This window comes from Parus major, chromosome 11, assembly GCF_001522545.3.
Source record: "Parus major isolate Abel chromosome 11, Parus_major1.1, whole genome shotgun sequence".
NCBI lineage: Eukaryota > Metazoa > Chordata > Aves > Passeriformes > Paridae > Parus > Parus major.
The window spans coordinates 5,715,164-5,732,028 of NC_031780.1; the positions used below are offsets into that span (position 1 = coordinate 5,715,164).

Genomic DNA, 16,865 nt, shown 5'->3' on the forward strand with positions numbered 1-16,865 from the left:
CAACAGAGCCTCATTATAAATCTTACACTGGTACTGTTGAAATAGTCTGAAATAATTCTTTATGAGAATCTAAAGATTGTTTTGGTTGCTTTTTTGATGCTTCTTTCTGATCTAGATTTCTTTATTCTGAAAGTGCATGTAATTTCCAGGGTGCTGCACACTATTTTCTCCTCATCTCAAATCATGGGGATGTTCATTAAAAGTCCAAGGCTGTGTACTATAAACAGCTCTACCCTCTCCTTTGAAAATCGTTCTTTTCTGAATAAAAAGAGATTTCAAAGTACAATGAGAACCAAAAAAAAAAAAAAAGGATTTTCCTAGACTGCATTTTTGCTGAGATGATGCTGTAGGGCAGTTTCTAGGAGGTAATGAGTACCCTTAAATATCACTAACACTCTCTATGGTCAGATATTCCTGTTCTCGGTAGAAAAAAAATAAAAAAGAAGAAGAATAAAAATATTTCCATTGGCTCATTCACCACTGAAAAAAACCCCAACAACAACTCGTATCTTGAAGATAATGTCTGTTTTGATCTTGTGGGCAAAGAAACAGATTGTTCTAGTTTCTTCAGGTTGTTACTCACCCTTATCTAAGACACAATGAAACCCTTTGCTTTTAACAGTTTTCCAAAGAATTGCTTTACCTATTTTTAGCCACATAAGCTATGTAACACTTCAAAAGCTGACGGTGCTGTATCAAAGAGCACTTTTGCATTACACCAAGGCCTGTAGGAAGTTAAGCAAATTACCATTAGAAAATCCTAAATAGGATATTCACGTCTGAGGTGTCCAGCGATACCTGAAGACAAAAGCCAAATTTTTCAAAACTAAACTCTCCATAAAATGAGGGTTAGAAACATTCCCTGGACTTAAATCCTGTTTCATGCTTTCAAACAGCTGACCCTTTTAGGGTCTGCAGAGCAGGGTAGTTGCTTTTCAGGAGCTGATAAAGGAGGGGGCTCTGGGCTGGGAGAGTTCTGCTCCCACACCTTGGTTTTGTGAACGATTTTTTGGTTGTTGGCTCCAAGTGTGACCCCACTCTGGCACAGCAAAGTTGAGAGCTGCAGCCAGGCTGGCACAGATGCCAATGGCACGCCAACAAAAACAGGCAGGCTTTTCCAAAACCCTTCTCTGTACAGCTCCCTTCCATGCATCATGCAATTAACTCCTTGATGGGGTTAGGAAGCAATATTTTGTTCCAACTGATGGAAAGATCTTTACGTGATCAGGCAGCAATCATCTTGGATGGGCTCTAATAGTTCATTTCAACATGGAGTGCCCGGCTATTAGGCATCTGGAAGTTCTGATGATAATAGGAAAGATAATTAGGCTGGTTCACTGACAGCAGAAGGAGCACTTGCCCTGCCATGAAACAGCTAAAAGTTTGAAGAAATAAGAAAAACTGGAAGGAAGGTAAATTCACTAGAATAAGCAGTTGGTACTTTAGAGCATAATTATCAGAAAGAAAACACGTTGTTTAGCATACTTTATGTTAATGGAGGGCTAGCGTGGCCCACTGTGCATAATTTAGCTGAACAATTGATAAGAAATTTTAATACATATATATATATATGATTACAGCTACAGAAAAAAAAAGAAGACAAAACACAAGAGAGATCATAATAGGCACACATGAACTCTGAAGGCCTAATTACATCACGGGGGAGGGTAAGCAGTTACTGCTGAATCAAGCAGAAAATTGGGGTAATTTGTAAACAGGTAGAGCTGTTATCCAGGTGTGCCAGCATGTGCGTGGGGGCTGGCGGTGGGGCCTCGGACCGAGCACTTCCATCTGCACTGCAGAGCCAGCAGCACAGCTGAAAGCTCCCCTCGCCCAAGGAGGTACAGAGAAAGGGCCAAAGAGCCAGCCCTGCCTGCCTCTGCACCCCCTGCCCAAGCTGCAGCCAGCAGCTGGATAACATGGTGGGGCGGGATGATTGTGGGAAAAGAAATAATATCTGTGGGTGAAAACTGTGCTGGTGCGAGCAAAGCACGGAGATAAAGCTCCCTGACTTGGTGTTCTGCCATCAGGACACTCCCTACCCCACCAACGGGGAAATATTTTAGATGTGGCTCCCTGACAGCTGAAGGAACCAGGCACAGGTAAGATGCTGCCAGCACTGATTGGTGAGGGCATGGTCACACCCCTGGAGAAGACAGGATTTCTTCAGGAGGCCACTCATGGGATGGAGAAAGGAAAATCAAGCTGCTGGGACTTCCAGAAAGAAGGATGATGAAGGTACATATTGGATGGATGGATGGATGGATGGATGGATGGATGGATGGATGGATGGATGGATGGATGGATGGATGGATGGATGGATGGATGGATGGGAGAAGCTGTCTTGCACTAGCCAAGTGTCCTACACAGAGGTTTGAAACTGTTTTTAGACAAAAACACTTATTGGAACATGATATTTTAACAAGTGCCTGTTTCTCTCTTTTAGGGCGGGGTGGCAGAGAAGTTAAAACACCTCCTGGAGCCTGCAAAATAAGAATTTGAGTCTTACTCTGACCTCCCGCAACAAAGGAAGCTGGTAGGTGCCACTCAGAGTGGCTAACCTGCAGCAGGACACTTTCACTGCACAGACAAGCCCCTAACCCTGCTGCATTAAAAATATGGGAAATAAAAAACACTTTGGAAATGCTTTAATCTCTGACCAAGAGCTCATACGTGTAGATTTTGCAGTGTGCAGGTTTCAGCAGAAGCTCACTAAATAGCTCCTGACAGCACTGCATGTGAGATATTCTTCATGTTTTTGGAGAGGCCCTTTCCAGCTGTAGCACTGTGGTAAATTCCTGGCAGATTTTGCTAAAAAAGGCAAGAGTGTGCGGACCTGCCACACATGCACAGCAATCCTGGCAAGCCCAGGGTGTGTTTTTTCCCTGTCAGATTCATGCACTCATCTCATCAGCAAAATGCAAGGCAAAACCAAAGTGGGCCTTTATCTTTAGAAAGAGCCAGGCCTGTCAGAGTGTCATGGTGCAGGGACAACCCCACCAACATCTCCCTGCAGGACCCCTTTGTGGCTTTTGGCCATGGGAGGGTCCCAGGAGGCATCCTTTGGATGATCCCAGGCCATGTTCATGGAGCTGGACCTGAGGGATGCATTCTAATGTGTGTGAACTCCTTGAGTTCATGGATATTTATGTTGCATCCTTGCTATATTCTCTTTTTCCAGGTCTCTAGGATGAGCAGCCCCAGCCACCAGAACCATCTGAAGCTTGCAGTGGTACTTAAGGATGAGGAATGGGCATTGCAAACTGCAGAAAGCCAGGACTGTTTTCTAATGATTTTTTTTTTTTTTTTTTTACATTAAACCTCCCTCCATCTGTGCCGCCTTGTGCCAGACAAACCAGTAATTACCAGGAAATCCCTTCACTTTTAATCTACATCAGTATGAAGGCAATCTCAGAGCAACCCACGGTGACTGGAAGCTATTATTTTCATAGGAAATAATAGTGACTGGAAGTGATAACTCACAGTGCTCAGTGTGTGTGTCATCATCAGATAACATGCAAGGCTGTACATCCCACCACACAGCCCTGCTGTAGGGCCACCATGGCATTTATTAAAGGGGAACACCTGAACCAGCCAGGGGAGGCTGTGGGGGCTGTACCAACAACATGGAACTTCCATTCATTATTTATGGGCATAAAAATTTGGGGCCTTGAAATTGGCAGCATGAGAAGCTCTTTTAATTTGAGCTATAATTCTCTTTTGTACTTTCAGTCATCGACTGTGTTTCAGATAAACATTTATTCAGGAGGCCAAGATTATGGTGTGGAAAAAAAAAATAAAATATAACAACCCAAGGATATTTAGCTCTCCTCCCACAAATTCTTCCTGGAAATATTCTTGCAAAATCCTCTGCCCACTTGAACAGTATGCTTATGATTAACTGCAGATGAGCCCAGCAGCTTGCATATGTAGTTAATTTGCTCTAAATTTCCATGCTGTATTATAACCCTAATGATCACTAATAATAGACAAACCCACAGTTTATTGAGTAAGTAATTTGAGACATGATGATTTTTATCGTGTGAATAGGATCAGGCTGACCAATTTAAACTGGGCAGAAAAAGATAAATAACGTGTAAATCAATCACACCACCAGCACGCTCTGCTTCTTCACAAAATGATATGGATTCATTGGTGGAAAGAAGGCCATGCTACTTACTACTGCTAGGAAAAGGAGTCAATAAACTTCCCTGCCCAGGAGTAAAAGGGCAGATATGGAAGGAAGTTTATGCCTAAACTGAAGAAGTGATTTTTGTCACCTTGACTGCACGGGCTGAGAAGAATTTGCATTTTGTCCTGATGGGCACGGTACACCTTTAAGGAATAATGAAAACAGATAACATATCATGCAGCCAATAAAAAAGGAAACCATGCTAAACACAGACAAAACTATGTAAAAAACAGTCATGCTCAGGCCTGTGGTCAAAGTTATCTTCTAAAATCATGTAAACAAGATTGCCATCACGTGCTGTCTGAGACAGCTACTCTGGAACTAAAATAGATGCTTCTGTTTGCTTTTCTTTCATAGGAATTTTTAGTTTTGATTGAAGCATTTATTTTTAACTTTAGAAAACACTGAAAGTTCATTAATTAAAAAGCTTATCTAGCACATTTGTAATTAATTGCTGTAAAGAATAGTTAAAAATAGAAATACCTAAACTACATTTAGCAACTTCAGGAATGATTAGTGCACTGAAATGATGAGAACTTGCCTGTGGCAGTGGGACTTGCAAGGTACTTTGAGAATTTTGAATGAAGTTTTGTTTAACATAAAGAATATAAGGAATTTTTAGAGAACAAAGGGAAACAGAGGAAGAAATTTCTTGGATGAATCTTTCTTTGGACTTGGCTACATGAGCCTCAGACACAGACTCCAGCAGAAGGCAGCTGTACATTCACATCTTCAGAGCCTGCTAATAATGCTCAGAGGTATAGACAGAGCAGAAAGTTTTAATATAATGTCTCCACAGTCCTCTTCTGGGAATAAGAGTTAGCATGTGAATTGAACTTGCACCCAGTTATCTCATGACTGCAGCTTACCCTCAATCACAAGACAAAAATACTACAAAATATACTGTGGGGAACAATTCTTGATTGTTTCCAGGGCATGGATTAAATGTAGCCAAATGACTCTTTAACTCAGAGTCTTTTAGGGCTAGCAGGCCAGTCAGATTCTTCATGTTTAAACAGAAAACCTGGAAGTGGATCACAATATATTCTATTTTCTTACACATTTTTACCATACTGTTCTCAAAATACTCTTTTTATTTATTTTCTTTTTTATTATTATTATTTTATTTAAATGCTAGTTATTTCCTGTATGCAAAAGCAATGTCATGTCCTGAAGTGATTCTGTACTGAAAACTCTAGCACATCAGAATCCATTAAATCTTGCAATAAAAACAGTCCAGCTTTGTCAATTGTACTTCTCAGGATAAGGATTTGTTAAACAGAAAATTCCCTCAGTTGAAGCAATGAGATGCTGTCTCAGAAAGGGACACTAAAGAGAAGACGAACACAGAGCAAAAAGGAAAGAATATAAAAGAGGCTCAAGGATGATTTAGTGTGTGGTGTTCCTGCCCATGGCAGGAGCATTGGTACTAAATGGTCTTTAAGGTCCCTTCCAATCCAAACAATTTTGTGATGGTTCTAAGCTGGAACAAGACAGTTTGAGACTTCTACTTCTTTACCTCTCTTTAGGCAAAATCACTTCTAGCACCTTCAGGAGAGCCTGACCCAGCTAACTGCCAGCTTTAACAAAGAATTAAATACTGATAGCACTGTATGAAAATGGCCAGTTGGGTTTCCACACTGGTTTTTCTCTGGAAGCCCAGACTAGATGGAAACAGAACAGCTTTGTGCAGCCTCTACTATGCTAGAGGAAAGGACAGGGAGCAGGACAGCCTGTGCTGAAAGCCCTGCTGATGTTTCCCAAGCAGAAAAAGCTGGAATCAAACAAGGATTCCACTTGGTAGCAGAGGAGGGCAGGCTCATTGCTTCAGCTCTGATTTCAAACCAAAGAATAAAAAACCTGAGCAAATAAAGCATGATATCTAGCAAACAGAATCAGACTGGATCCACTAGCAGCCAGCCCAAAGTGACCAAATGCTGCAGCCAAGCTCTTCTAAAACAGGAGAATTCAGCCTAATTAGGCTGTGGATTCAACCATACCTTTGTTGAAATATGAGATATGTGAGCAATGCTCCCCTCACCCTGTTTGCTCTAAAGGTGGCTGCACTCCCACCTCTCCCTCTGCCTTATCCATCTGCAGTGTTTCTCCTGATGGGCAGCCAGGCTTAGAGCCGTCACTTTTATCCTGAAGTGTAATTCTCTATTCATGCAATTTGAGAAACACTTCGCACCTTGTAAACTTTTAGATGGCATTACTGAGCCAAAATGGACTTGATATTTTAAGGACTCGTGGACCAAGTGTGCCTGAAGTATGAATGAATCATCTGCATTCAAGCCATAATACTGGCTGTGAAATATCTACTGACTCAGTGCACTGTCAGCAGAATACACTTAAGCATATCCTTTTTTTTTTTTAATTATTTAACAGATTTTAAATATTAACTTTAAATGAAAAATACTTGGACAAAAAAAGAATTTCTAATCCAGAGTAAACTCACGTTTTATTAAAAATAATTAATTGATCCCCTGGCAGTTCACAGGATGCACGCTGTGTTTCTGATATCTCTTTTCTATCTGTAAACATAGATATGGATAATTAATCTGACTTGCTAGAGCCCGTGTTTTCCTAGACCAGGTCAGAGTGGGATCACCTAAAGCCATGGGATATATCCATATTTATGTGCAGGTTCAATCTCAACAGGACAAGTGAGCTGCCCTACCTGTCCCCAGCCCAGACCCTGTGGATCCTCACAAAGCCCTTCCTGCTCCACCCCTTTCTCCAGCGAGGTCCCAAGCTGTACCCTGGAGGCTGCCAAAGCCTCCTGAGGAACCTATGGAATTCCCTCTGGTGCCTGGAGCTGGTCTCAGGCTCACTCTCACCTTCTCCACAGCACTCTCCTGCCTCAGTTGGGCTGACCCCACTGCTTGGGAGAGTCCAGTGAAAACCAAACCACCAGGCCAAGCCTGGGCTCAGGAATCCCAGGGATAAAACCAGGTAAACATCATGGTTTGCTTGGGGTGAGACACCAAAGAACATCCCAGAGTAAAGCACCCCTCAGAAGCAGCGCTCAAGTAACAGGATTTCCCAGATTGCAGGCAAACCATTCCCCCACAACACCTCTCAAGTGCAGCCTTTCCCTCAGTTGTTAAGATGAAGAAATGTCCTTTCTGAACTGCTCATTCCTCTTCTCACTGATTCCTGTATCATATTCCTGCAATTTAAACGTTTTTAAGCTGGTTTATCTTCGCTAGCCTAGAAATTCAACCAGAACTTCAAAGTTCTTTTGTTTGTTTTCTTCTCCCTCCAGCTGCAATAAAAGGTCTTGCAGGGGTAGTGCTCATCTCTCTGTCCTCCACAAACACAAATGGGAACAACTATCAGGGGCTTTGGTTACTCTGCTGATCATTGCATGGGGAAGAAGAAACCCCCATCAGTCCCTCAGAGGTCTTACCTGTCCTACATCCACTGAAGTAAAGAGGAGCAATAATTTTATTTTTGCGTGAAAATAAGATCATTGGGAGCCCACACTGACTGAGCTGGAATTTTGCACAGTAACTTCTAAGAATGAAAGTCTTGAAATAATGGCAATGTTGTACAAGCAGTGGTCCCAGACCTGCAAAATACCTCTTGGGCTGGGTGAAGTTTCAGAAAGAGACAACAGATTTCATTTCTCTCTAACGATTCTTTGTGATACTCATTTGGAGAGTCAAGGTATCAGTCTTCCAAGACTCTCAGCTCTACAAGTGTCTGTGGAAACAATTTTTCACTCCTCATCTTTTTACCACATCTCACCCTTACTTTGCAGACATTTATCAGGCTTGGTTAAATGCTGTAGCTAAAAAATATGAAGAAAAAAAAATGTTTTTAAAAACAAAACAGCATGTTAAAATTTGGTTTAAAATTAGTCATTCACAAAATCTTAATGAATTTCATCTTGCTTTGTCCATGTTAAAACTCCAGGTCCTACACCCAGGGACTTAATACCTGCAATATAATTTTAAAGCTGCTAAATAATCTCTTTATGGCAGGTAACAGAGCACTGTTGGGCTTGGAAAATGGAATTAAAATTAACTGGATTTTTAGCAATGTGAAGATGTTAGAATTAGAGTTTTGAAGGCAGTTAAGTACATTAGTAGGATGGATAATTAAAAATTACCTTCCCAAAAGAGGAAATCCCATCTATTACACATTTGTCAAAATTTTGGATTGGACAAGTGAGATCATAACCTAATTCCAGTTCTTTTTATGTTTCTGCAGCGCTTTGTGGGGTGCCCTGTACCAGAATCTTAGATGATGTGTGGGAATGTAAGTTATGCAACACTAAACATATTTTTCAACTGGATATTTCCATACCTAATCTGAATTTATTGTGGTGGGTGGAAACAAAGAGAATGCTAAAGAGGAACCAACACCTCTGAACTGGCAGATCCTGCAATTCATTTGCTATCTCACGTTCATTAGCTTCCCCTGTCATTCAGGGAGCAGAGCACACTAGGACAAAGTGGAACATTTCATGTTTTCTAGACTTAAGATCACATCATTTCAGCAGCCAGTGGCACCTCCTTGGGCACTGACAACCAGAGTGGGACGTGGCTGTGCTGAATTTCCCACCAAGAGCTCTTGGCTCAGTGCAGAGGAGCAGCAGCAGGAACGTGCAGAGGCCTCTGCAAGCAGATGTTCAGTGCTACAAGAAGGAACCACAGGAGTGGGAACCAAGTCTCTGCAATCAGTTATTCTCAACATGAATATGCACTGAAATGAAATTTTCCAAAGCCCTTTGATAGGAGGCTCTCAAAACAAGAAGCCTGAGAACAGTGATGGGAAAGGGAACTGAGTGGGGATTCAGGAGGGCAGAACCTGTTCCATTTCCAGCTCCTGTTTCATCTACAACCACTTACTTTTCCTATGCCTCATCTAATCCATCTTTAAAGTGAGGATAACAATATTCATGCCTCTTTTTCAAGTTATTTGAGATTTATAGGGAAGAAACTTTACCAAAAGGCTGGCTATTGTCTTGCCAGCTATGCTATTGCCTTTGCTTGCAGCTGGTTTTTCTGGAAAATAAACCAGGCACCATCAAATTCATAAGGAAATATTGGCCTTTTCTTGAAAGACTAGCTCGATCTTTCATGTGGAACCAAAACAACAGAACACTGCAAAACTCTGCTACCAAGAATAAAAATTAAAAAAAAAAATAAAAATCAATCACTATTATTAAGCTGGTATGGCAGAAGTGGAACAGAATGAAGGTAATCTGGTCAAATTGTATCAGAAATACCAACATCTATTTCCTGTGCTTTCAATATATTAATTTTCCTAACCTTTAATGTTGCATGGAGTCTGCCTATGGCTTTTTCAATCATAGCTTCATCTAAAGGAAGCTGTGGAGTGTGGGAATTACAAAGTTATTTCCTTCCAGCCTGGATCATGCCATTAATTCCTCACTGCTCCTCTCTATGTGCTTCAAAAAATGTGCCAAACACAGTCTCTAACACCAGAACATGTGTTCCATCTCTAAATGGGAGGGGATTCTGGAGATTTAATACAGTGAATAATCCACACCTATTTATGACAACCATCCATGAGGATCTGTGAGGTTTGTTCTCAGTGATGTTAATGGGGACAGCTCAGGAATAATCCTCATGAAGGAGCTGGAATATGAATCCCACTACACATTATGTGGAAACAGCTGGCAAGAGGTCAAATAAGTTTGGGGCTCACTTAGAAATGCTGGAGAGGCTTGGTTTAGCACCTGGTCAGTAGTACAAGGATGTGCAGAAGGTACAGGTTGGCTCATATTGATGGTGGAGTGTACACAGTCAGTGAAATTCAATTTAATTAGCATATCCTATCTTCCACCTACAGCACTCTCTAAACCTAAAAAATTATATAAGTGCTGCAAAAGATCTACTGAGTGAGGACTGTCCTTTTTGCCTGGGGGTTGATGAACCAAAACCATGGTGTGAGAAATCCCCTACCAAGCAGTCCAGGTTCTCAGAGCAGCTTCCCCTGCAGGACTGAGGAGTGAAGAGCAGAGTTATGGATTTGGCTTCTTCAGGGAGCTGGTGTGGCACGTGGTACAGAACAATGCTTGGCACTCACTCAGCTCCTTTGTGGTAAAGCCTGTGGAGGCATCTTAACCTGTCACAGCTAATGGGTTTTGCTACAGATGCCAAGGCATAACATGGTGAAAGCATTTGAAGAAAGAAGCATAAAAATATCTAAAGCATTGATAGTCTCAGGGCAATTAAAAAATAAAATTTCCTTTTCTCCTTTTTTTTTTTTTTTTTTTGGTCTGATTGGTTCTCAAAAGCTCTACAAACACTGGAGAAGAGCGAAGATAATGAAGAAGTAATGAAATAATTCAGGGGGAAAAAAACTGTACAAGTTTTTTTAAGTAATACAAAATCATTACAAAGTCCTGGCTAGACATGCATTTTTAAACAATGGCTGTAATAACGGAAAATTAGGCTCCATGATTTATTCATAGGCTTCTGGTTAACACTGTACACCATTGCAGGTGGTTCACTTTATAAATAGCATCTTTAGGTGAGATGTTATTGTTTTGGCCATGCAGTACAAAAAGTAACTGCCTGTTCTTGTGAATTAGAGATTGTTTGGCTGCATTCTGTAACCACATCTGAAAATACAGATTTCACTGCAGAAATGGGGGAGTTGCTTCTGTTTGGAAAGGTGGAGAGAACATCAAGCAATAAATATTGTATTTTCAACTCTAAAACTGCAGTTGCCTGTTTGATATAGAAATCATGAAAATTTAAAGGAAGAAAACAGTATTTGATGAGTCTACAATCTTTATACTTAAGGGATATTCAGAAGACCTATAAATCCTCAGTGGAATTAATAACTGAGACTCTTGAAAGCTCTAAAAGGAAATATTAAATATGCAAAATCTTGGTGAAAAGCATAATTAAGGCCATAAATGCCTAAAGGTTTAAAGGGCAGGCTACGTCTCTCAAAGATTTTCCAGTATAACATTTATATGGAAGTGTAACACAATACATTTTTAAGAAGCATTCTATATCACCTTTTTTTACACCATTTTCTATCTTTTCCTTTCAGTGTTAATAAGTACATTTTAGAATACAATTTCCAAGACCTCCTGAATTAAATGGTTAAATGATTAAAAATTTCACTCCTCCAACTTCTCAAAGTTAATAGTGTCTTCTGTGCAGAGCAAGTGGCATTTACTTATAGGGCTGAGGTTTTCCCTTCTCCTTTATAATTAACTTTTTTCCCTCTCTTCTAATATTCTCAGGTTGGCTCTTCTCCAACTTTAAGCACAGTCTTTAGTAAAGGAGGAGGAAGGCTCCAGCCTTGACACAAAAGTCCAAAGAGCCACAATTGTGTTGGCACAGCTGTCAGTGGGAGGAAATCTTTCCTCTTTGGTTCAAGGCTTTGGAACATTTCCCATGAGTTCTGTCTGAGACCCATATGTGTATGTATGTCCCATGAGCTCTCCTGAACACTTTCTCTTGAAACAAACAGAAATATATCATGCTACATATATAAAGGACATTGTTTTTAATAGTTCTGAATACTTCATTTAAATATTTTAAAGATGATAAAAAGGTGCTTGGTACCTTTAGCTATCAAGTTGTGTTTTCCAGAATATGCTCACTTGATAAAAATATTGAACTTAAGGTGGAAAGGAAAAGAATCAGGGCTTGGGTTGTTTTGGAGTTTCTTTTTTGCAATAATTTCTAGATAGAAAATATCTTCATTTTGCACAAAGTGGCTTGCAGAAAAATAACCATTCATTATGGCACAACCTATACAGAGTTCCCCCTCTCCAAACTGGCACTTTTTCTTTGTGCTAACCCCACCTCCAAGAGGAACACCTTCCCTCTTGGCAGGGATTTCTGTTTGCTTTTACATCTAAGCATTTCTCTCACAGCAGGTTGTGCAGTAATGGAAGTTAATATCACACAATTTTGATAACCATCCTGCTTTTTCTTCCTCAGTTCCACTGTGACAGGAATTTAGCAGCTAAAAATTCCTGGTAGATTTAAAGATTAGTTTTGTATCATTTGAAAGAAGTGATTCCAAGCCTCTCTTAGGCAGTTTCATTCTTTGTAACTCTGGAGCCTGAGAGAGTGAGGCAAGTGAGGTGGAATAGAGATATTCACATGACAGAATCCCAGCAAGACAGAACAGGGCCCTTCCAATTCTGTAAAGCCCAAAGCTGAGATATTTCTCCTAATATGACTAGGATATCTCCTCCTTAAACTAGCCCATGCTTTTGGCCAGAGTCCTGGGACTGATCCATTTGGAGACTTCAGTCCAAAACCATTTTTAATCTTCCACTCCTTTTATATTGTTGTAATACCTGTTTTGCATTGGAGACCAAATTTCAGGATAATGTGAGAAGAAATAGAGCCATCCTAGCTCAAACATATTTACAGATATTACTTTCCACAAGTATCTAGATTGCTCACAAAGTTTTACAAATGATATATTTTAGCATAGAAAAACAAAGAGAAAATAAAAATTAAAATACAAGCAATGAGGCAATTTTAAGCTGTTTCCTTCCAGAATAATTTTGTTGTGAGCACCACTAGGAAGCCTGCACTGTGTCAAGACAGAACAGATGATATATTGGTTGATAAAGGCTTTGTAAGAATGTCAATCTTTTAGCTGTATGCTTTGTTGTCATAAAGGCTCAGCTATGTATGTAAATATTATATATAAATGGCAACCAAACTCTTAGGAACTAATTTAGCCACGTAGGCACAGATGCGTAAGTAATACAGGAGTGTATAGCTCTGTCTAGATTAGGATTAAAAAAGAAAATAATGGTACTGGATATCATCAGAAGATCAGGAGAGCTCTCCCCTATGACCTTCCTAAGGAGAGGAGGAATTTTATGTTGCCACTGGGGGATATTTCATTCTACACAACAGTTATGATACCCTGGATCACTGGACTCTCACAACTATTTAATGCCAACAGGAGCCTGATTATCAGGTTGTTATTTTTCTTTGCACAGCTGCTGTTCTCCACATTTTACACGTTTATCCATGAAGTAGTGGAACGGGACTCCCTGGACAAATTTTGAAGAACCGGGCTGTAAGCTTGATTGCTGTTTCACAGCACCTGCTGTTTGGGCATTTAGCTCCCAAAGTTTCCTCCAGCTGTTTCCAAGCTTCAGTTTGCTCTTGGTCTGGTTCAGAGCATGACTCCAAATGCTCCCCTTTATCCTTTCTGTGGATGGCTGTTCTTCACCCACATTACCAGTGTACATCATTCCAGCTCCAGCACAGCTGACAGAAAAGGCACAGAGATATGGGAGGCCACCCTGGGCCTCAGGTTTAGATAATTTATGGGAAATATGGTATTTCTGACATTCTTTTAAAAGGGAAAAGAAATATGTGAAAAATGAGGGGGTTTTGACACCCTTTAAAAATAAATAAAAAGGCAGTGAAACATCTGAGCTGCCTCAAAGACGGCTCTGAAGGCTGCAAGGGGATGAAACATGGGATATCTCCCAGCAAAGTCAACACAATGGCATGTCAGATGGGCTGGTGAGAATATGATATATCAAGCTACTTTTTTTCATATTTAGTCTTTTTAAAAAGAAGCCATCACAGAGTATGCAATAGGTATTTCTGACCAGGTATTCTTAACAAAAGCCACTGAACTGTCAACTCAACTTCACTGCCTACAGCAAAGCGTGTCAGACAAGAATGATGCATGGTACACTCTTCCTTGCACTAAGAAAAACCTAAATCCAAAACATTCACCAAAAATTCAATCACTGTAAACCAGGATATAAACTGTTAATTTACCATTTTATCCTATTCTCATTTTTCTGAGAGTCACAACTGAGAAAGTAAAAATAGTCCTGACCAGATTCACAGATGAGGTGATAATTACATCCTTCCTACACAAAATCCAGCGAAATAGAATGTCTTCAGGAAAGGAAAATATAGATCCACTTCAACCCACAGGGCTGTTGTGTGATGATTCTGTGATTATTACAGAAGCTGGAGGAGCAAGTGCCACTGTTCCTAACACATGGAGTCTCATGGGGGCCATGGATGTGTCTGTGCCACACACTCCACCAGCTCTGGAGAAGGCAGTGAAGTGCCAAATGCAGGAAACTCATTTCTCCCCTGTACCCCTTTCTACCAATGCCTAGCCCACTCAAATCCCATTTCAGAACCAGCCCCAGGTGAGTTTCTCTCATTCTCTAGCCATTTAATAAACCTGACCTCCCAAGTTCTATCCCGGTGCAAAAAAATATAATTAATAAGCTCCTCAATCCATCAAATTGACCTGCATTATTTTAAATTAAAGTTAATGGCAGCAATGAGGAAAGGATTATGAGGTTAAAATATATCTACTGAATATCTCTGTAGCATTTCTTTTTGGTCATATAGATAAAAACTACATGAAAATAGCTTTGCCACAGCCAAATCATCACTAGGTACATACATCAAGAAGGTCAAGTGCTTTCTTCTGTGCCAAACTTCTGGTGCCTGGTACTAACAGATCTCAAAGGTCTGCAACAGTGTTGTCATCCTTTAAAGAGCTACCAACTCAATCATATCTTTATTTTTTTAAATAACATCTATTTTTTTCCTCATGACACTCAGTATTAGGAAGAGGATCTCTCTCATCAGGTAGGAACATTTTACTGTGGGTAGGAAAGGAGTCCATACAAACCACAGCTTAGTGCTCAGTTCACAAAATTACTCATTCTGCTCAACGTGGAAAAGGTTGTTGATAGCACATAAACAAAAAGTACAAGACAAAACCAAAACTAAAATGACAGGCAGCAAATATGTGATGTATCTTCCCTCCTTAGGGAGCACTGATAGAAGAGACAATAGGCTTTGGAGAAATGCTTTTATTCCACTGTTGCAGAATAAATATCTTTTTGTGTACAAATAATACCTCATAAATCCATTGGAGGAGTAACTAACACAATGAGCCATCATAGAACAATTGCAGGTAAAGGATTACTGAGGAAGCTGCTGAAAATCATGAATAATAGCCCAGTGATTCACAAACCCAACAAATGATTTCCCAGACAGAAATGCACCTTTGCCAGCCTGGGACCCCAAATGCCAAGAGCATCACCTCAGGTGATGGCTTCATCCCCAGTGACTCCTGCAAGACTCCCAGCCTCTAAAAGACTGCCTGAAAAGCATTTCAGGTGCCATCTGACAAAAGAATGGGAAGTCAAAAACCCTACAGATTGTGTAACACCACCTGTTCCTTGGTTCAGCCTTTCTTTCCTTAACCCAAGGACCAAATGAAAAATATATGACAACAAACAACCTGCAAACAGCTCCCCATCTATTATACAAGTGAAATCATAAGAAATGAGCTGTTTGAAATAACAAATGAACTTGCAATTGCTTTGCTTCACATAACTCCCATATGTTTTTAGACATGTCCTGAAAGACAACTTTTTGAGATTAATAAACGCCATGTGATACACTTGGTTCTTGTCCACTGAGGACTGGGCCCAATCACAGCTAAAAGCTTTTGCCACTTAGAATATGAATGGAGAACATCACGGCACAAATGGAAAAAAATATATGTTTATGGTTATGAGAATATGCAAATATGCTGCTTGGTCTCCAAAACGCCCTTGCCATGCTCATAGATTTGAATTTCTCACAGGGGATTGAGTTTCACAGAGTAGAGGGCAAAGGGGGAAGGCAGCTGAAATATCTTCCAAGGGAAAGGCAATGATATTCTGTACCTTCCCTTCCTGGCTCAGATAAAGCAGGACCTACCAATTGTTTTGTTCCCTGTTTCGTAACACAGGTTAGTACTGAAACCTCACAAACTGAACAGTGATGTTTGGGTACTGGAAAGGGACTTCCTAGAAATAAAATAAGGATATTCTCACGCACTGTTGTTCCCCGTAGTTGTGGGGAATATGGATTTCCTTTCAGCATGAGGAAGTTTTGCATTTTGTGCTCCAGACAGACACATTTACCACACGTGTTCACCACTCAGCGTGGAGCCTTCCACAGGTACTCTCCAGTTCTCCTTGTCATTACTGAATTGAACAGGTGTTACAGCTTTTATGTGTTGTTTCTTTCCTTTTTTTTTAATAATCTGGAAATGGTCTTCACATTCTGTGTGCAATACATGAGAAAACACTGGATGAGGGTTAGGGAACGCTCTGCTTGGCCTGCAGTGCAGCATGGTCTGGGACACAGACCAAACCCTTGGGAAAAAAGAGCCTTTGGTGTAGGGAAGCACAGGTAGTGAAAAAGATCAGAGGGAAAAGACAGCTAAATCAATAGTATCTCTCACACATTTGTTTATATTTAAATTTTTATGATCTTCAAGGAACACTTTTTGAAAGAGACATTTTGTTTAAGATACTATTTTACTGCCAAGCCATCAGTGTCTGCTGCAGCAGAGCAAAGAGAGGCACAGATAATATCAGATATATTCCACACAAACTAGAAAACACAAAGATTAAATCCTACATTAGAATGATTTTACATACTGTATTTTTAGTATAAAAAATAAAATTAATTCTAAATTATGTGTTTTATGATCACTAAATTCAATACTTCTCTGCAAGTCTACCTTCTTACCCCAGTGCTTAAAAATCCCTGAGCCTCTTCTTGATGATCCTTGAGCATCATCAAGTGTCACTTGTACCTCATACCATAAACATGAACTTTTCAACCAAGAGCACTGGAGAAAAAGAACTGACTAC

The 16,865-nt window shown here is 40.3% G+C and overlaps 1 protein-coding gene across 1 annotated transcript in view; it reads right to left on the reverse strand.

Annotated features, from left to right (window-relative positions):
• WWOX (WW domain containing oxidoreductase) overlaps nt 1-16,865 on the reverse strand; it is a 473,213-nt gene that overhangs the window by 95,932 nt on the left and 360,416 nt on the right. The window lies entirely within an intron of this gene.